Consider the following 4,406-nt stretch of genomic DNA (forward strand, 5'->3'; position numbering starts at 1 on the left):
TGATGCCGGCGATGGGAACCATGAGCGGGAGGCTGGAGACAACAGTCCAGACCAAGCGGCAGCTGCGCGGGAGACTTCTGCTCCTCACTGTGTTTCCTGGTCCTCTCTGTCTGAGTGAACAAGTGTGTACAAGACAGTTTTCACTTCACTCATTCACTTCACTCATTCACCTCTCATCAGTTGGTTTCAGCTTTAAACCGTTTATCCATCTATGGCATTATTTAATGCTATAGAGGATTCCATTTCCTGTCGTATGTGTTGCAGTCATGGCGTTTCCTTGGGGGTCTGCCTCGTTGCTGTTGGCTTCATTGATCCTTCTTCTCTACTGCATGACCTCCTCTGCTCAGTCACATGACCCCACCCCAGCTGACCTCTCTCCACTGTACATGGTGAAGAGAGACCTTTCTGCACCAGAGAGAAGGTGGCAGCATCCACACAGATGGTCAAAGACATGCTCACTGTCATCAAAGAAGCACTCTCAAAGGTCGACACCAAAAAGCTGTCAGGTGTGATGAACAGCCTCTCCACCATCGCCAGCTTGGCCCCCGGGATTGGAAGCCTGTCGTGTCCTTTCTGAATATGGTGTTGGCTTTCTTCCTGCAGGAAAACCCTCTGAAGGAGGTTAGGGAAGGGTTTGCTGAGGCGAACAGGAAACTGGAATCTCTCTCCATCCAGATCTCCAACCTGGCAATAGACATGGAATGGTTCAACTACGCCAGTGTCTACTCTCAAGACCAGGTCCATATCCTTAACACCTGGAAGAAGTTTGACGAGTTTCATGGCAACAGTGACTTGGTCCAAAGTGAGGAGGACAAATTACAACTGGCAGAGATATTCACCAACTACTATGAGAACACATGAGCTGACAGCTCAGTCATGGAGTTCTGCCAGAACAAATATGAGGAGTACATGAAGAAGGACGTGGAGGAACATCTCCAAAGGAATCAGTCCTGACAACAAAAAGCCATCGTTGATGAGGTGAAACAGGCTCTGGACGACAAGTACAGCTGGTACAAATGGGTGGTGGTGGTGTGCAGCACAGAGCAGGAGAATTATCACATCCTCGACAGTATGATGAATATCCCTGTAGGTGGGATCATGGTGGCTGTGGGCTGCACTCTGACAGCCGAGGAGGAAAGTGAAGACACGGTGAAAGGTGATGAGTTTTGTCATGCGCAGCACATGAACATTCTCAGCACATTGTTAGGAAGAGTCGTCACCTCAAACAATACAATTTATGAAAACATCAAGCACCAACTACCACAATGCCGTCAACCCATTAAGGTGATGCACACCAGCTACAAAGACAACTTTGTTTAAGTCCCAGAACCCCTGATGGCTTTTGACTGTAAGTGGCTCGGAGACGACAGCAAGATGTCAGTCCATTACTCCAGAACCGTGACTGTCTATTGCTACAACGACTGTGAAGGCGGAGGACGGTGCAAGACGCAGCTGGACTCCAACGAATACACCTGAGTTTGTCCTGACAGTTACCATCAAGACAGGTGTGATGTCGTGGACACCCATGATGCCCCAGTGACCGAGGTAGGCTACTCCGTACCCGACATCACCAGCTCAACACCAAACTGAAGGTGATTCTCACCACGCTCAATAACCAATGTCCTGCTCAGTTAAACACAAATCACACTTCGTTTGACAAATCATACAAACATGTAGTGAAATCTTGTGTTACCACAGTATGAGATGGTGTTTACAAAATAAGAGTGTCCTAATGTTGTGGAGATTCATCAATAAAGTAAATTCACAAAGAGCAGCTGTCGTTCATACAAGTCAAACATCGGAAGGTTTGTAGATCATCCTCACCTGTTTGTGGTCAGAGTTATATAAGACACACAGTCTTCACAGTCCATCACTTCCTGATAACAGCTGGTCACACCTGGACTGATTGTCTTGTAGATCAGTTCCTCCCTGAATGAGACAATGTTTTAATTAGGGCCCAAGCACTGACCGGTGTGAGGACACTATTGTAATTTGTTTGTCAGATTTTTCTTCTTCTCTAAAGTAAATTGCCATTTTGAGCCAAAACTTGCTCAAAATACATATTATATAATATATTACATATTTTGTGGGTTTTGCCCGTGGGGGCAAAATGGTTCAATAACGCCCCCCTAGAAAATTTAAACGAGGCACTACTTGCACTGTGTTTCACCTACATGTATGAAATTCAGTAGGCACATGTAACATACCAAGACCTACAAAAAAGCCTAAGTACCCATACCCTAAACCCAACAAGGAAGTGAGATATTTTGAATTTACTGTGCAAGTTTGGTGTCTTTTTGACATTTACAGGAATGGAATTTTGATGTTTTGCCATGAAACAGTAAATTCCTATAACTACACGATACTTCGTCCAGTCTGCCTCAAACTTCACGTTTGTTGACAGTCCCACACTGAAGACATCAGCATGGTAGTATGATGTCGTATTTACAGCGCCACCTACTGGATACTGGAAGTAACCCTTGAGTGACAATCAACATTTGATTTACATGATGTTTTCATGGTCTGGTTTATACTTGATAAACAGGAACATAATATATGTTGATTGTTGAGTCGCCTCCTGTTGCTGGCCCTGAGGTGTGTGACTGGGCGAGGGCCCGATCAATGCTGCTTAGCTTTAATATTTACTCTGTATCTGATGAACCTGATTTATTTGACTGAATGAAATCAGCACATGAAGAATTTAAGAACTGATCTGTGGATCATCGTCTCGAAAGCAGGTTATTGACACATTTTATGGAAATACAATCCACAGTGACTACTGAAAGTATAGTTTATTTTACCACTGCTTCTCCACTGTGAATGAATATCTGTTGACAAACCCCATCCCTTTTTTTTTCATCCTACCTGCTGTGAAAACAAATCCCCCGCCTCACACTGTGCTCACAGGACAAATCATCTCCTCATCGTTCACCAAAACTCTGTCTCCCAGAAACACTGTTCTACTTTTATATGAACATTAGTTCATTAATTTGATCTCTTTTATACCGTAGTTAGCACGAGCTTCAGTGAACTAACCTGGATTTCTCCCATGGTGCTTTGCTGCAGTTCAACTTCCAGTCAGTGTGAAGTCACTGGAAGCCTCAGAGCTCTGGTTCACTGATGACAGGTAACGAGTCACAGGTGGACACCTGAGGGAGACTTTGGTAAATTCATTCTTTATTTTAGACTTTAATTCTTCTGTTTGTGGCACAAAACAAATATAATCATTGCTAACGCCAATGCAAGCTTTAAGTTAGCTTTATGCTCCATCAGAACTTCTTGTCAGATGCTTAAACCCACAAGCTCACGCGCACACCTCTTTGATGTCCGACTGTTGTAAGTGAAACTTTCAGAGCAGCGTCCAACACCTACGATCTTGAAGCTCAGTTTTTTCATTCTGAAGCTCCTTCCCTGGATCTGCTGCTGACACGTGATTGGCCGAATGACCAGGTGTACAGGTGTTCCTAATAAAGTGCTCAGTGAGTGTGTGATGCTGCAGCTGTGATCTGAGCTCAGCTGGTCTCACAAGGACCTGAACCGGGACTGTGTCTCTGGAACTGATGAGTTCAGACAGGAAAAAGCAGAGCTTACCTTTCACAATAAAGCGTCAGTTCATTGTTAATGTGAAACAATAAGCCCCAGAATCAAATCCTGCTCATCAGAATCATTACTTGTTTTGTGACTGGTCCACACTGGTTCCCCCCTCCCCCGCCGCCCCCCTACTCTCTGATTGGCTCGTGCTCTGCAGCAGCCTCCTCACAGGCAGCACGCGCTGGCCCGGTCTCAGTGTTCCCGGTGTAAATCCGCAGGAAGTCACAACAGATATCCCCGAACTCGGACCACAAATAGACCCGCGCTAACCCAGCCCCCCCTCCTCTCTGCAACCCGGCTAGTTTCTCCGCCTCCTGAATCTAACCCAGCTCTGCTCCGCTCGGTTCAGCTTGGATCTCTTCGTCTCCTCCTCAGTTGCGGATCTCTCATCTCACCTGTCCCGCGCTGGACCGACATGACGCGGGACTTTTGGCAGACCGAAGTGAGATTGGCGGGACCGTCAACGAAGGACCGCCGCGTGCCATAGTGCGCGCGACCGTGAGATGTCTGAATGACAGAGATGGAGAAACTACTGAGTCAGGTGTGTGTGTGTGTGTGTGTGTGTGTGTGTGTGTGTGTGTGTGTGTGTGTGTGTGAGAGAGAGAGAGATAGAGAGTGACATGATACTAATGAATTTATTTAATATAAAAAACAACAAAACGGTTTTTACCTTTTATAATAAACCTGGATGAGGATGATGATGATGGTGATCACTGATACATTGATAAAGACGTTTCATTTGTTATCATCAAAAAGAGCCTGTTTCCATGTGAACCAGATCAGATCATGTGACCATCAAACCAGTTCAGGTAATG

At 45.6% G+C, this 4,406-nt stretch overlaps 1 pseudogene; it reads left to right on the forward strand.

Moving 5' to 3' along the window:
- The first annotated feature begins 266 nt into the window (after window positions 1-266).
- Window positions 267-1,590, forward strand: LOC111657525 (uncharacterized; annotated as a pseudogene).
- The last annotated feature ends 2,816 nt before the right edge of the window (window positions 1,591-4,406 follow it).

This window comes from Seriola lalandi, unplaced genomic scaffold, assembly GCF_002814215.2.
Source record: "Seriola lalandi dorsalis isolate HSWRI2012SDOR001 ecotype SW California unplaced genomic scaffold, Sedor1 jcf7180002054405, whole genome shotgun sequence".
Taxonomy (NCBI): Eukaryota; Metazoa; Chordata; class Actinopteri; order Carangiformes; family Carangidae; genus Seriola; species Seriola lalandi.